The 18,431-nt window shown below is 35.1% G+C and overlaps 1 pseudogene; it reads right to left on the reverse strand.

Annotated features, from left to right (window-relative positions):
• Positions 1 to 3,664: 3,664 nt before the first annotated feature.
• LOC120171971 lies at positions 3,665 to 10,871 on the reverse strand (annotated as a pseudogene).
• Between the last annotated feature and the right edge of the window lie 7,560 nt (positions 10,872 to 18,431).

The raw sequence follows: 18,431 nt of genomic DNA on the forward strand, positions 1-18,431 counted from the left end.
TATTTGATTTTTTTTAAATAATTAGATCAGATACGAATCGACTAAATTCTAATTTCAAATTATCCGAAAATCTGATAAAAATTGTGCCTTTAAAATATATATAACCTCTAGGTCTGATAAATAGTTAATCTACTAGCCTAACAGGTCAGCCATAATCTAACTTAAACTAACGGAATTGGTTCAAGCGGTAAGTAGTTTGATATCGCTTAAGTAATGACTCAGGTTCGAGTCCTTGTGTATGCAGAAAATCCTTGCTGGGAGACTCACCCACCAAAACCAGGTGTGCGACCCGGGTCAGTCCAAACAAGGTGAGACATTGGAACTGGAGTACAACCAAAAAAAAATACCTCAACCTTTAATTTGAGTTTCTCCAAATTCTAAAATTTTTGCAGACCAACCTCGCACACGATATGAAATACGAAGAATGATACTTATCTCTCCATTATAGTTCATAAATAATTAATAATAACTAAAAAGAGAAAAGAAAGAGATGCTGGTTTTGTATTGTAGTAGGTTTTGATTAAATAAAAAATACTTAAAATTCATTATCTACAGATTTTACAGTTTGTTATTTCTCCGATAGTATTAACTAACAACAAAATGTTTTGAAAGTAAAATAAATAAGAAATGACAGTGAGTGCATGTAATATCATATTTAACGAGCATGCAATTGAAAAACAAGAAAATGCCTATATATTTAATTTTTGGTAAATTAATTTTTATGTTCGGATTTAGATATCCGGTTTTTCAGATCGGATATGGATCGCAATTTTGATGATCAAAATTTTATGATATCTGAAATTTCTGATTATATAATATCCGATATCTAATAATGAACACCCCTAGCTGTGAGTGGATCCTAACCCATAAAATATACTCCCTTCGTCCGCTAAATCTTTTTTTACTTTTAAAATTATCTCATTTAAAATATCATATTAAAAATATCAACAAACAACAACACTTATATTTTCTTTTTACTCTTATATATTTTACTCTTTTACATCTATCAAAATAAATTAATCAAATATATCAATAACTTTTTAAGAATAATTCTATCATTTTGATAAGATATATCTCTTAAAACTATGTGTATAATCATATAAAACATAAATTATGGGCTGGAGGGATTTTTTGTTACATGAAATAAACATATATAATTAATAAAACAAACTGATAAGCACGTAAATACACGCGCAACGCGCGTGGAGAGAGAAATTAATTTATATAAAATTTAGAGTTAATTGCATTAAATTTCTCTAAATTATAATTTATATTTTTAGGGTTTAATAAAAAAAATAAGTGTCCAAACTATGCTTCGAAAAATATTTTAGTGTTTAAAGAATTTTTCGTTAAAAATATGTGTCTAAAACTTCAAATATTATATTTTTATGTGCTTGAACGTTAACGTCGTTAAATATCTTCATTCCCCCTTCTCCTTCCATAATCGTCGACCGATTAGTCGTGACCATCACTGTCACCATCATCAACATCGGGGTCGACCCCCGATCAAACTCTCATTAACCTTTTGTAGTAACATGTCACCGTTTACTGTGGAGGGGTGTTCAAAGGTATCGGTTTTTAAGTCACCGTTAGGGATGGGCATGGGTCGGGTCGGATTTTTGATCCACCAGACTTGACCCGAGAACAATGACTCCTCCACCCGAGATCCGACCCGACCAGCATGAAATAAGATTTCACCCGACTCGAACCCATCCCGATATATAACTTAAAAACCCGACCCGAAATAATAATAAAAATATTATTTTTATTCAATAATAACAACGACGCAATTGAAAAAAGTATATATAGAGGTGTATTATTGTAATTATTCCTAAATATATAAGGTAAAATTATATTTTTTTGGGTCGGATATTTTTCACCCTAAACCCGACCCAACCCGAACATTACATTTAAAAAACTGACCCGACCCAAACCCCATTTTTTTAACAAAAAAACCCGACCTGACCCGATCGGGTCAGGTCAGGTGGGTCGAAACCCGTCAGGTTCGTGTCCCATGCCCATCCCTAGTCGCCGTTCTTCGTCGATTTTGGTCGATTCTGACGTCTATAAGCCACATCGTTTCCACCATTCGAACCATCATGCAATTCTGATCAAAACCCAATTGTTCGACGATGCGATGATGGCATTAAATGACCAACGATCGTTTGGGTTAGGAAATTAAAATTGGGAATTAGCGATTTGGATTTCGGGGATTTTAGATTTTGGGTGACAGTAAGGACGATAATTGATCAATGAGTGGATGGCGACGGGAGGATGACCGTTCGACGATGACGATGGTGGCCAGAGATGGCTGGCGACGATTAGTAATGGGGTTGAAATGAGATATTTTAGTTTTTAAGGGTTTTTTTTTATAATTTTAGTAAAAAATTATTATTTTTAATTTTTTTTATTTTTAATTAAAAATAATATTTTTATTATTAAAAATTAAAAAGTAAACCGTTGGCATTTAATAGTGTAATCGAGAAACTTTATACATATATTTTTAACGAAAAATTCTTTAAATACTAAAACGTTTTCGAGACAAAATTAGACTACTTATTTTTTTATTAAGCTTATTTTAAATTGATCCTCAAACTTTAAAACATTTTTATTTTATCACTTTATTGGGCCTAAAGAAAACCATTCAACATTTATCCAACAAATTGTCAAATTTAGCTCATTGGTCCTAAAAGTAGCCATGAATGATGGTTAGTGCTTTTCTAGTTTAGACTGAATTTTATTTAATATTTTAGCACGGACTATGATTTTTACTCCAAAACCGATCTTTTTTATCCTATCTTGATAACTCCAAATTTTTTATAATTCAATTTTTGTAAGTCTTACAAAAAAATTGACTCGTCTCACTATTATAGTTTTTGTTCATCCCAACGATAGATAGACATCCGCGATTATAAATTCATGGAAAAACTCAGTTTTATACAGAATAATAAGAGTTAATTGTAACATATGTTCTCGAATTATGACTTTTATTTTAAATTAGTATCTAAATTTTTAAACGTTTCAGTTTCATTTTTAAACTATGGATATCATTCTAAATTAGTCCTAAAACTTTTAAACATTTTATTTTCATTCTCAAAGTCAAACTATGAACTTCATTCTAAATTGTACAAACTTTTTGAATATTTCAATTTCATCCCTAACTATACATATATATATATATATATATGCTAATCGCATCCTTTATTAGTAAAATTGTTAGGCTAAGTTATATTAGTATATGTTTGAAAAAAAATTAGTTTAAACTATGCTCAAAACTAATTACATATTTGGATGGCTTTGGGGAAGAAATTGAATGAGTTTTGGGACCAATTTAGAATGAGGGTCATAATTTAGGGATGAAGTTAGAATGTTTAAAAGTTTAAGGATTAATGTAAAATGAAAGTAATAGTTTAAGGATGAAATTAAAAAATTTAAAATCAAGATAATAGTTTGGGGACATATGAGATAATTAACTCGAATAAGAATGAAAATAATTATTCATACACAGTTTACTTGTAGAAGTATACAATAAACTCAACTTTTTAATCTCTAATGATTAGACAGCAGTGTTTTTCTATCAGTTTGATGTCCATGGAAACCAATCCAAACTCTGTATATGCACACAAAAATTATAAGTTGAAAAAAAAAAAAAAAAAAAAACTAGGTTGTGTTTTTAACTTATTTGTTCTCCAATCAAATCCAAGCCCACAACTAGGAAAGTCAAGCCTTGAAACAACAAGAAATAGAAGTGAACTCCATGTGCAGACAACAAGCTTCTTGCTGCAGCAGTGAGTAGGAGAAGAGCCAATGCTAGCTCTTTCCTGTACAGCTTGTTTCTCTTCTTCAAAGGCCTGATTTCCTCTTGTTTTTTGAGTTTATTCAACGTCTCCAACCCGGATTCCGAGTGCCTCCGAGTGATCTTCTCTTCGTTCAAAGATTTCGATTCCCACTCCGCTAAGGCCACCAAGTCGGACTCCGATGATTGACCTGTTTTCTTTGTTACTACCCATTCGTAGGCACTTCCGAGCTGAAACAGCCCCGAGATCATGGCGTTGAATTTCGTGACCGACATCGTGTTTTCCAAGAGAAGATAAGGGACCAAGAATGGGAAGGATTTCGGGGCCGGGAGTATGTTTAGGAGTGACGTGAAAATCGGGACATAACAGATAACCCAAAGGGGGAGTTCGGCTTCAGGAATGAACATTGTCAATGGGAGTATGATGCAGAACAATGTGAAGAGCAGAATGGAAGTATAAGTTTCCTCAGTAGGAAAAACAGGAAAATCCAGTTGGCCTTCTTCGATATTGGAATCTGCATCGATGAACGCAAATCGTTATGTTTGTTTAATGGATCGGATCGATATATGATGCTAGAAAAAGGGAAGTAGTCGAACCTTGGATCTCACAATGGCAGGAAGACATAATCGAAACAACTGCATCGGACCCGAATGCCAACGGTGCTGCTGTTTTCTGTAGGCCTCATAAGATTCGGGCAGTTCACAAACCACTTTGACATCATTGAGGAAGATGAACTTCCATCCGTTTAAATGCGCTCGAACCGCGATATCCATGTCCTCAACAGTTGTTCTCTCGAGCCAGCCACCGGACTCCTCCAAGGCCTTGATCCTCCACACGCCTGCGGTCCCGTTGAATCCGAAGAAGTTAAGGAAAGCACCGTTCACTTGCTGCTCGACTTCAAAATGGAAGCAAAGATTGATGTTTTGAAGCCTTGTGAGCAAATTCTCATCTTTATTTACAAATGACCAACGCGCCTGAACTAAACCAAGCTCAGGATCACCCTGCAATGCAGATCAATATCTTTTTAAATCATTACAGAAAGTAAAACGAACCCGAAATCCGAATCTTTCAATCGGACTTTCGTCAAATACCTTGAAGTGAGGCACAATTTGCTTGAGGAAATCGGAGTTAGGCTGGAAATCTGCATCGAATATTGCGACAAACTCGTAGTCCTTGACATAGTCACAGGCCATTGCCGATTTAAGGTTGCCGGCTTTGTATCCAGTTCGGATTAACCGATGTCGGTAGATTATGTTTACACCTTTCTCACGCCATAACGAAACTTCATCATTGATCAAAAGCTGTAAATTGCCATCATCTGAATCATCTAGCACTTGAATTAGAATCCGGTCTTTAGGCCAATCAAGTTGACAATTGATTGCGCAAATACCGGGGGGGGGGGGAATACCAAGAATTACTTCAAAAACAGATCGAGAAACAATGAAAATGAATGGATTTGAAAGGCTAAAATCCTCACCTCTCTTTCATTGCACATTGGAATCTGGACTAGAACCATGGGGAAACTCGAGGCATCTTCATTGTCATACGCATCTCCATTGATTATGGGTTTCAAGTTGTTATATTTAATCCAGAAACAACCCAGACAAAGAATGATTCGATCGAGAGACTGAATCAAGAAGAGAACGATGCAAAATTTGGACATAGTTAGTGTAAAGAATAAAAGATTGTTAGGAATGTTAGAAATCAGTTAGGGAAGTTAGAAATTGTTAGAGGATCAGTCAGGCAGTTTACCTTAGTTGTAAATGCTATATAAGTGATATAAATGAGATAAATTAATATATTTAGGCATTTCCAGTAATCCCCTTGCTTTAACATGGTATCAGCCTAATTTCGATCCTTTTGTTTTGTGGCTCCTGCTTTTGCCTCTTTTTCATTTTGCTCCTTTTCACCTGATTGTTTTTTTCCCCAAATTTTTTCTTTCTCTTCTCTCGACAATGCCATCTGCAGAGGAAATTGACTTCACTCACTTACTCTATCTCCACCCATCCGATATGCCTGGGCTTTTGCTCGTTTCTTAGCCGTTGATTGGCTTAAAAAACTACGGTGTTTGGAGTCGTTCACTGAAGATTGCATTACTTGCGAAAAACAAGCTAGGGTTTATCGATGGTTCCTGTCAACGAATCGATTACAGTGGTGCGTTGCAAGTGCAGTGGGATAGGTGTAATGCCATGGTTCTATCTTGGATCTTGAATGTCGTCAGCAAAGATTTATCAGCCGGACTCGTGTTCGCCTCCAGTGATGCTTTAATTTGGAATGATTTGCAGGAACGATTTGATAAAATTGATGGCTCTCGCATATTTTTTCTACATCGAGAGATTTCTACTCTCTGTCAAGGTGAATCTACCATTTCTGCTTTTTTTAATCGGTTGAAGATGTTGTGGGATGAGTATGAATCCTTGATCCCGTTTACTGCCTGCGATTGTGATGTTTCTCAGCAGAATATGAAACACCTTGTTCAACAAAAATTGTTTCAATTCTTGATGGGATTAAACGAGTCTTACTCAACGATTAGTAGCCAGATTCTGCTTATGCAGCCCCTACCTACGGTGAATCAAGCTTATTCCATGATCATTCAAGAGGAATCGCAGCGTTCTCATCTCTCTATAGCTGATGTACCTGATTCGATGGCTTTGTACTCCAGTTCTGCTGCTTCCTCTGAGCGAAAACGTTTTTCTGGTACTTGCGATTACTGCAAGATCAAAGGTCACAAGAAGGACCAATGCTACCGTTTAATTGGGTTTCCTCCCAATTACAAGTTTAGTAAGAAGAAAACAGCTTCAAATGTTGTGGCAAATTCAACAGTTTATGTTGATCCGGTGGATGCTCCCACTCGACTCAATTCAACAGTGTGTTCTCCTCCACTGTTTACTAAGAACAATATGAACAAATCTTGCAGTTGCTGAACAAACAACCTGTTGAATCTGCTGTTAACCTTGCAGGTACATTTACTAACGATCCTTTACATTTCAATGCTTCACTTAAATGGATTGTTGACACAGGAGAAACATACCATATTGTATTTGATTTTAAGAGCCTGAATTCTTTTATTCCTTGTGGTTCCTCTACTCGATTCATATGTTTTCCTGATGGAAAAAAGGTTCCTGTCACTCATCTTGGTTCCTGTAACTTTACTTCAGATTATAGCCTTGATAATGTTCTTGTTGTTCCACAATTTAAACATAATTTATTGTCAGTATCACGGCTCACTCTCGATCTTGGTTGTTCCTTTACCTTTTACCCTGACTTTTGCCTTCTACAAGATCTCTGCATTGGAAGGATGAAGGGGATTGGTAGGCAGTCTAGAGGATTATATTTTTTTGAGTCTGCTTCTTTTGCTTATGGTTTGTCTGTTCCTCAGCCCCCAGTTTTAAATCGTTTTTCCTTTACTGCACCCTGTATGAATTCTTCCAAGCTTGACACTTGTATTTGACATGCTAGATTAGGGCATGCTGCTTTATCTACAATGAATAAAATAGACAGTTTGCAGTCTATTAAGTTTCAGCATGATTTGGTGCATAAATGTTCTGCTTGTCCCTTAGCTAAACAAAATAGATTGCCTTTTCCTATAAGTACCTCTAGGTCGGCCATCCATTTTCAACTAATTCACATTGACTTATGGGGTGCGTATAGAATTTCTACACACAGTGGTCATAGGTTTTTTCTTACTATTGTTGATGATCACACTAGGATGACTTGGCTATATCTGTTGAAGCACAAAAATGATGCTCTTTTCTCTTTAAAACAGTTCATTTCCTTAGCCAAAACTCAATTTTCTACCTATGTTAAAGTAATTAGAAGTGACAATGGCTCTGAATTCTTTAATTCAGAATGATCCCCTTTCTTTTCTTCCCTTGGTATTGTTCATCAAAGTTCCTGTGTGGGCACTCCTCAGCAGAATGGTGTTGCTGAAAGGAAACATAGACACATCTTAGAGGTTGCCCGAGCTCTTCGTTTTCATTATAATGTTCCTATTAAATTCTGGGGTGAGTGTGTACTCATTGCATGTTCCATTATCAATAGGCTTCCCACCTCTGTGATTAAATGGAAAACACCATTTGAAATGCTTTATCACCAACCACCATCTTTGTCTCATCTTAAAGTCTTTGGTTGTTTATGCTATGCAACAAAGCCGCACTATAGTGATAAATTCTCTTCAAAAGCTATTCCTGCTGTGTTCTTAGGTTACTCTGCTACTCAAAAAGGTTACATTCTCTTTAATCTTGACTTAAAATTTTTTTTTGTTAACCGAGATGTCATCTTTCATAAAAATGTTTTTCCATTTAAATTTGCTTCCTCCAATCAATCTTTTTTTCCTCCTCATCCTGCCATACTTGACTCTGATTTTTTGCAACTCTCGTTTCCTTCCTCATTTAACCAAACTCCTTCCTCAGATTCTGTTTTGCCTCAGCCTCTTCAGAAATCCCCACTAATCCTTCTTCAACTAATTCAGAGGATCTTTCTAATGCTTCAACAGATGTAGTTCCCATTATTATTCCTCATGCTTCTGTTCCTAACACTGAGACTACTAGAACATCTTCTAGAATTTCTAAACCCCCATCTTGGTTACACGATTATGTTCATGCCTGCCAATCTACTTCTCCCTCAGGTCAGTATCCCATATCTCACTTTATTTCTTATTCTCATTTACCAAAACATACACAATCCTTTGAACTTTCTGTTTCTCATTTCCCTGAACCAAAAACTTTTCAAGAAGCCCAATATGATCCTAGATGGATTAAGGCAATGCAAGAGGAAATTCATGCTCTTGAGTTAAATAAAACTTGGTCTCTTGTTCACTTGCCCCTAGGAAAAGTATGCATTGGATGTAAATGGGTATTTCGTGTTAAGTTCAAAGCCTCCGGTGAAGTTGAGAGGTTCAAGGAAAGACTTGTGGCTAAGGGTTATAATCAACAAGAGGGAGTTGATTTTGTGGATACTTTTTCTCCTGTTGCTAAGCTTACCACAGTTCGTTTTGTTCTTGCACTTGTTGCCATTTTTGCTTGGCCTTTATGGAAAATGGATGTTCACAATGCTTTCTTGCAAGGTGATTTACTTGAGGAAGTTTACATGGAGTTGCCTCAAGGTTTTTGTAGTCAGGGGGAGAATGTTGTGTGTAGACTACAAAAGTCTCTCTATGGCTTAAAGCAAGCCTCGAGACAATGGAATGCCAAGCTCACAGAAGCCCTTATTTCAGCAGGATATAGTCAAAGTAAACTTGACTATTCTATGTTTACTAAGAGACAAATGGATTGTATAGCAGTACTTCTTGTTTATGTTGATGATCTCCTAATCACAGGAAATGATGCTAAGATGATTTCAGAGTTGAAAGGGGTGCTGCATAAGAACTTCAAGATGAAAGACTTGGGAGAACTGAAGTATTTTCTGGGCTTGGAAGTTTTGAGAACAAAAGAAGGGATATTATTAAATCAGAGGAAGTATGCCCTTGAGCTTATTCAAGATGCAGGGTTAGGGGGTGCAAAACCTATTGTAACCCCCTTAGAACAGAATACTAAGCTCACTACAGTGGAATATGATTATTCCATGAAACAAGACAACAAAGGTGAGGATTGTTTAACTGACAAAGCAGAATTTCAAAGGTTAATTGGCAGGCTGCTTTATTTGACACATACAAGGCCTGACATAGCTTTTTCAGTTCAACATCTTAGCCAGTTCATGCATCATCCGAAGAAAGAACACATGGAGGCAGCTCTTAGAGTGATAAGGTATATAAAGAATAATCCTGGGTTGGGAATTTTCTTGAAAGCTTCAAGTAGTTGTCAGCTGGTGGCTAGTTGTGATTCGGATTGGGCAACATGTCCAATGACAAGGAAGTCAGTAACATGTTTCTGTGTAAAGCTAGGTGATTCGCTAGTTTCATGGAAATCAAAGAAACAAAGTACCATAGAGAGATCTTCAGCAGAAGCTGAGTAAAGAAGTATGGCAGTAACAACTTCAGAACTAATCTGGTTGCAAGGTTTGTTAAAGGAGCTTGGTGTCAACAATATTCAACTAGCAAAGATCTTCAGTGATAGCAAAGCAACCCTACAAATTGCAACAAATCCTGTGTTTCATGAGAGAACAAAGCATATCGAGATAGATTGCCATTTCATAAGAGAAAAAATTCAGCAAGGCTTAGTTCAAACAGAATTTGTATCAACTGCAGAGCAACAAGCAGATATTCTGACAAAGGCTCTTGGTGTTGCTCAACATAAGTATCTCTTATCCAAGTTGGGAGTTGAAGATGTATTTCACTTCCCAACTTGAGGGGGAGTGTAAAGAATAAAAGGTTGTTAGGAATGTTAGAAATCAGTTAGGGAAGTTAGAAATTGTTAGAGGATCAGTTAGGCAGTTTACCTTAGTTGTAAATGCTATATAAGTGATGTAAATGAGATAAATTAATATATTGAGGCATTTCCAGTAATCCCCTTGCTTTAACAGCACCAATGGAGCAATATAATCGACTCTAAATGACAGCCATGTCATATAACACCATTGAAGGAGACCTTGCACTTCCCACGGCTGAATGATGCTCAAATTCCATTTCTTCAAATGGGCAACGACTTCCAAAGTCAAAGCCAATATCGAGATGAAAAGGAACGCTTTGATGAATCTATACAATCTTCTGTTCTTGGTCTCTTCTTCGCTCAGACCGGATAAACCGATCCGTTTCGTGACCGATGAAGCCATGGTTTTGAAAGCCATTGGAAGCCATGAAAGACAGGCGAAAACTCTGTGGGCTTTGAGGAGAAGGAACCAGGTGAACTGCTTTGGACTCACTGCCTTTTGTTTCTCGAGAAGTAGAGTTGAGTCCGAGCCATTGATTTCCAGTATGGAGAACTTGTTTGGCTTCTGAATGGTAACCACAACTGAACTCGGAGCCATTTTAAAAACAGATGAGAGAATCACTGGATTCAACAAAATCCAGATCAAAATTCAGCAAAAGAATAAAAAACAAAAACTGGGTTTTCAATTCCGAGATCTGGGAAAGACAGAGAACACAAAAAGATGCCAACTTTTATATGTTCACCATTTTTGAAAAACTGGAAAGATGAAGTCAAAGCATTATGGAAGAGAGGGGATTAGAGTTACATATGAGAGAAAGGAAGGGGAAGTTTGAACACTGATAATAGTTTTCAGTGAAGCATTAATAAAGGAAAACAGGAAAGCTCCTGTTTACTTGCATATGTGGCTAGAATTTGAAGATCTAAAAAGAAAACCCAAAATTAAATTAAAAGATGGAAAAATGATTGAAAAATATTTATTGGACCAAATCCAGCTTTGACATGTGACCAATGTTCACAGGAATCTGGTCATGACCTCAAATCTCATGAAATGATTAAGTCAAAGCCAACAAAAAAAAAATGTGAATCCATGACAACTAGGTACAGCCAAAGTGCAGATCACCTTGCTATACTGTTTTGGGATTTTCCAGATTTACCTTGATCGCTGTCTGTATGTATCCATTTAGAATTCGTTTAGTTCACATAATATAAGATTATTGGCGGAAATAAAAGATTATCAGAAAATAGGATTACTGTGAATGTTGTATTTTGTGTTTGGTTGGTTTAACAGGAATGTAAGATTACCGTGTTTGGTTAAATGAATAAAAGATTATTGGAATACATATTTGATCAAATTATCCTTATTATATATTTGTTTTTTAACAAATTAGAAAATATTTATATATTTTCTTTAAAAAATTTAAATTTAAAAAAATTATATAATTTTTTTACAAAATTAAAAATATAAAAAGGTTTAATGAAAGGGTAAAATTTTATTTTAACCCCTGAACTTCATATAAAATTTTAATTATATGTTTTTTTGTAAATATAAAATAGTTTAAGGATAAATTTATAATTTAACATTTATAGAATTTTTATTATTCACTGACAGAATAAGGATATTTTTGAAGAAAAAAATTTAAGGGCATTTTAGTTCAAAACACCGATAATCCAACAATACCTAAGGAAAGGGAGGTAATGAAATTCCCGGTAATATACCCAAAAAAATCCATTATTGGTAATGTAAGATTACCGGGAATGACATTCCCGGCCAACCAAACGGGGGAATGTGGATTCCCGGCCAACCAAACGGGGAATATAAATTCCATTCCCGTAAGAATCTCACATTCCCCCAATCAAACACACCCTTAAGTTATAAAATCTAATGTTGGGTTACTTACCCGGTCAAGTTAAGATTATTTTAGTGATGCATGAAAAATGAATCAAAATCGAAATAATATATATACAATTCAATTATGTTAAAAATAAAATTCACGTGCAACTTTTATATTTACATATTCAAGAAAGAACTTACTTACATTCATAATTCATGTAATAAGAACATGAAATTCAATAATTTAATTGTTAAAATATAAATGATAAAAAATTATGACAGTGCGTAAACTCACTTAATTTGACATTCACGTAAGTGAATAGTGACATTCTTTTGTGCCGCAAAATTAAATGTTATTTCGGGTTAGATGATAAAATTATTATTCACCACGGATTTGAGCAGATACTGATAAACATTCATGGATATCCGGGAAAAGTTTTCAATAATGTGTTCAAAAAAAAGCGCAAAAGAATATATTTTTTCCTCAAATAACGTATTTGTTGGCAATATTACCCAAAAACACTTTAACAAATAAATATTATATGTTAGGCATTATTTCTCCAAATATTATTGATCTAGCATTCTTTTTGACAAAGCGCGAATCATGAGGTGCGCCTTCGTACGGTTCTGTCCGAGTTAGTGTCACGGTGAAAAAGCGCGGATCATGAAGTGCACATTCGTTGAGAAATCTGACATGTGCAGGGAAGGCACATATCATAAGCCCCGCCTTCCATTATTCACGAATTATTATGCACTACATTATTACATGAGTCAACTCTCTTGGAAACCCATTCCTCTCCCTTATAAATACCCCCGAATGCAAACATCAAATCACACCAAAAATTTCTTTCACATTATTCTTTATATCAAGTTAAGTATATTTTATTATAGTTTTTAGAATGTAAAAATATTTTTTTATATTATATTTATTTTATATTTAATTATTTGACCAAATTTTATTGTACTAATTATTTTGTATTATTTTTTTTGGTTGTAAAACGGAAGGCGGGGTCATATCTCGAGATATTTTGCCGATACGGTAACAATATTAAATTATGTTATTTAAATTATTGTGAATTTTTTAGCATTGGTTTGTATTTTAATTTGTATACTATTTATTTAATTAGGTGTATTTCAGCTATTGTTTTTGCATATATAAAACTCTCATTCTTTCAAACTCTCAAACTCTTAAAATGAGGCGTATTTCAGCTATTGTTTACCATGATGGAGAAATTCGGGAAGATGAAACCGGCATTGTCTTTGCATCAAATCATTCAGTCAGAATATCCTTCAAGAGAAACACCACTCTTGAGGAACTTATCACTAAAATTTCAAGGAAGGTTCATATTGGAAGTACTAGAAGAATGTCCTCACTTCAGTACATATTTTCAATTACACTATTTCCGTTAACTTATACAGCGTTCGAACTCTCCAATGATGCCGATGTTACTATGATGGTTGATTCTCAGAATAAAAATTCAAACGCTAATACACAAATGTATGACACATTTGTTGAAGTGTATGCGGTTCGTGGTATGTCATTATGCTCTCACTATGGGCTGGCTCAACAAGCTGATCAAGTTGACAGCCTAACTCAAGTAATGTGTAATGATTTGAACTCGTTAACGGGAAATCCAAATTTTGTTACCATCCCATCAATTTCAATGGGGAGACATTCATCAACAACTTGTTACGATCTCCACCGAAGTGGCTCCACGAACAATTTATATAACAACATTGCTTCCAGTTCAAGGGGAAAACATTTATCTGCCAATTTCTTTGACCTAGTTATAGGGATACCCTCGACACAACAATCTATTCAATACCCATTTGACATGATGCCTACAAGTTCCAGGGGGAGAGATTCAACTGTGAGCTTCTTCAACCTTAATATGGAGATACCTACGACATAACACTCAATTTAAAACCTACACGACACGATGCCTTCAAGTTCAAGGGGAAAACATTCAACTACCATCTTGTTCAGCCTAAATATAGGCATCACAAAGGAACCCTCATCTCTACCAGAAGAACCTATTCGTGAGCCAGTTACGGATGGTGGTGAGAGTGGACTATTCATTGAGCCAGAATCACCATAGTTCAACATGGACTCCGATGATGATGATGTAGATGAAGTTCTCACAAATACAATACACACTGAACCTCCAACACACATGTATAAAGCTGACTGTGGTGCATTGTACTGGCCAAAATTTATAGATATACCTAATGTTGGTGACTACGGATTTAACTCATCAGTCAATGATGGTGAGTTATACATCGGAATAGAGTTTCCATCCAAAGAAAAAGTGACAATTTCTATTAAAAATTACAACATTCGTAATTCTGTTCACTCTAGTGTTGACCGACCCACCATCGAAAAGTATGTCTACTACTGTGTCCAATGTGATAACGGATACATCTGGATGGTTCGTGTATCAAAGAGAAAGAGGAAAACAACATCTGGAAACTAACAATATACAAAGGTCCCCATACATGTTGTGCTAGAGGGATCAACCGGAACTATCCCAACTTGGACTCCGACATTATCTGCCAAGCCATCATGCCCATGGTCAAAGAAAGCTCCCATATAGCTATTGTAGTGATGATTTCAACTATACAGTCTTAATATGGGTACACCATCTCCTACAGGAAAGCATAGAAGGCAAACCAGAATGCCATTAAAAAACTTCGCAACGAGTAGGATTAATCTTATAACGAACTACCAAGTTGGTTTAGGGTAGTGGCAAACTAAATTCTGAGATAATAGTGGACTTCAAAACTTGTCATGCATACCACAATGATCGAGTGCTTCGTGATCTATGCCAATTCTACCGGCTTTTTTGGACTTACACACAGTGCATTAATGCCATGAAATACTGCAAACCCGTTGTTCAAATTGATGGGATATTCTTGTACGGAAAATACAAGCAGGTTTTGTTATTGGTAGTTGTCCAATATGATAATTGCAATATTCTTCTAGTTTTTTCCCTTGTTAAAGGAGAATATACAAATTTTTAGGCTTTTCCCCTAAAAAATTGACGTTTACATGTTGTCACGAGGAAACAAATATGTGTCATTTCAGATCATGGAACTGGGATCAAAGAAGCAATGGAGTCTTTAGGTTCAATGTGGTGCCACCCTATATCCAACATCAGTACTGTATCCGACATATTGCTGCTAATTATCATGAAAAGTTCAAGAAGAATGATGAGCACCAATTATTTATGCGCATAGGTATGTCACAATGTCTAATTTCATTTCTCAATCATTTTCATTTTTTATAGGAACTTAATAGTAAGTACTACACTTGACACTCAGGTTATGAACTATTACCTCAAACATTTGAGTTTATGCTTCAAGATTTATGAGGAAAAAAAGCAAGAGTACAATTACATCAGCCTCATCAACAAAGAAACGTGGACAAATGCATACAATGATGGATATTGATATGGACACATGACGAACAACTTGACTGAGGCTATCAATTAAACCTTAAAGTGGGCACGCCATTTACCAGTAACAACTTTGGATAAAATGAATTATTTTCATTTGGGAGTGATTTTTGCAAAGCTTGGGGGACAAGCTCTAACTTAGATGCAAAATAGTCATACTTATCACCCAAGATTAGTTGCATATCTACAATAAAAAATTGATGCATCAAATGGAATTTATGTAACAAGCTTCTCTCGAACCCATGAATTATTTCATGTCACAGAAATGTCACGTCCTCTTTAAGGGATTGAAGCTGACTCATTCAGAGTTAATCTACAAGATAGGTGGTGTGATTGTGGGTTTTATCAAGCTCTGAAGTATCCATGCCCCCGTGTCATAGCAACTTGCTCTTATACCCGTCAAGACTATAATCGTTTTGTGTATCCCTTATACCGATTTTCAAAAGTATTTAAGGTATATGAATTTAAGTTCCCTCCATAGGAAATGAGAAAGACCCAGATGGGATTCAAAATTACCTTTCGATTGTACCAGATCCGTCCTTATTAAGGGAGTCAGGTCGTCCAAAATCCACTCGAATTCATTGTGATATGGATATTCAAGAGAAGTCCAAAGAAAACAAAAGATGTAGGCATTATAGAAACCTAGACATTTATAGGAAAAAATGTCTACATCTTTTATCATCATGTAACCGTTGATGCTGTGACGATGTAATTACTGTTTATAAAGTTTCAATCTGTGTTATTAATTTTCGTTTACTTTCAATTAATGTGTTACTCAAGTGAAAATTAAATAAAAACAATTAAATACAAGCATCATAATTCAAACAATTAAATAATAAAACTATTAAGGAACAAAATAAATGAAAAGTCCATAATTAAATAATAAAAACATTAAGAAAATAAATAAATAAAAAGTCCATAATTAAATAAAAACATTAAGAAATAAAATAAATAAAAAGTCCATATTTAAATAAAAACATTAAGAAACAAAATAAATAAAAAGTCTATAATTAAATAAAAAATTAAGAAACAAAAATAAATAAAAATAAGTCTATCGATTTCTGCATCTTGAATGTGTTCCATAGGACGATGACTGTCTATTTCGATGAGGATTTCTTCGTATAAGTTGTTCTTCCTCCTCACTCTCGTCATCATCATCAGTAGCAACAACAACAGCAGTAGCATCTACATTTTGTTTATGAGGGACGGATGACGATTTAGCACCTCTATAGAATAAGGACCTTGAAAGTGTATGACTAACCTCTATAGAATAAGGACCCTGTGGTGGTGGCATCTGAAATGGTTGCGGTGACATCGAAAATGGCTGTGATGACATCTAAAAAGGCTATGGTGGCATCTGAAATGGTAGCAAAATATAAACCGGTGGCTGCTGTGATGGTTCCGGTGCTGCAGCTGAGGACAAACCCGAAGCGTATGCTCTCTGTCCACGAGTCGGGGGACGATGATATTGTGACGTTTGACTTTTTTTCGATGACGACGAATGCTCCCTTCTTGTGCTTCCTTGGAAAGTATAAATGACTTCTCGTTCGTGTTGAACCACTAATAATAGTCATCCTCAATCGAATAACGATCCAAATAAATTGACTCCCTACGGGGAATGCGTCCACGTCAATCCTTCCAGATCATTACCCACTCGCTGTGCTTCATTAGCTAGTTGACTTATTTTTTGACCGTCTATCGATGTTATGCATATTCTCGAGATTCTTGGGTGCTTAAGGAATAGATTGTATGAAACCAAATTGGTGGAGCACGCAATCAATGGGATGTCACTCGATAATAACATAATATATCAGAAGAACCACCGACATCCATATATCTAATGGGCCACTCAAGTGAGGTGGGATGCAACACCTCATTTCTTCAGTAGACTAAGGAGCTCATTGAAACTAATATATATATATATATATATATATATATATATATATATATATATATATATATATATATATATTTCTTATCAAAATAATATTCTAAATATATAACGATAATTAAAGGTAAATAATAAAATTTAAATACATACATATATACCATCATTTTGATCAATGAGCAGCCGAATTTCTTCCAATTCGTTTGGTATATCATGGTGACATTTGCTTATATATGTCCACCTATTCAGTGTAAAAGAAATTTCATTATATACTCAAAAAAATTATTTATTTGCAAACTCAGTATTGAAATTATTCCAACAATAACATGAAGACTAATGTGTTTTTCACGACTGAACATAAAAAAGGCATGTGATACATACCCATGATTGTAGAAAAATAAGACATATACTGATAGAACTTTTTCGATAATCAGTTGCTCGACACATTTCTTTATAAAGAGATGCCAAAACCATGGAGCCCCAACTGAATGAGCCAATAACTCAAAAATCTACGAGATGAAGCAACCACATACAATGAACTTGGTTGCGAGATTTATTGGGTATCAAGATCCTTCCTATGAGTTGTAATATGTAAGCATGGGCAAATATTTGAGCATGTTCCTCGGAAGAGTCGTCGCTCAACCATAAAAAATTTCTAGCCAACCATGATAACGTTATTCGACCACCGTTGAAATTAGGCGGGATACCCCCAAGATACTCCTCGCACAAGGAATGCCAATCACCATCAGTCGAACCAGAAATAACATCCCCATCTACCAGGAGCCCCACATGTAAGGAAACATCCTCCAACGTAATAGTGCACTCCCATACAGAAGATGGAATGTGTGTATCTCTAGTTTCCACTTCTCAATCAATGCAGAAATAAGGTTGGACGAATAATGGATTTAATATATGGTCATTAACCTAATTAAATAAATAGTATACAAATTAAAATATAAACTAGTAGTAAAAAACTAAATGAATAAAACATTTACAAATTTAAAATTATTATAGTATCAACAAAATGACTCGATATATGATTCTCATCTAAACTCAACAACATGCATGCCATTTTGTAAATGTAAAAAGTAATAAAAAATTAGTACAATGAAATATAATAAAATAATAAACTATTAAATGATTATAATATAATAA

This window comes from Hibiscus syriacus, unplaced genomic scaffold (assembly GCF_006381635.1).
Source record: "Hibiscus syriacus cultivar Baekdansim isolate YM2019G1 unplaced genomic scaffold, ASM638163v2 tig00111841_pilon, whole genome shotgun sequence".
In the NCBI taxonomy this organism is placed as follows: domain Eukaryota; kingdom Viridiplantae; phylum Streptophyta; class Magnoliopsida; order Malvales; family Malvaceae; genus Hibiscus; species Hibiscus syriacus.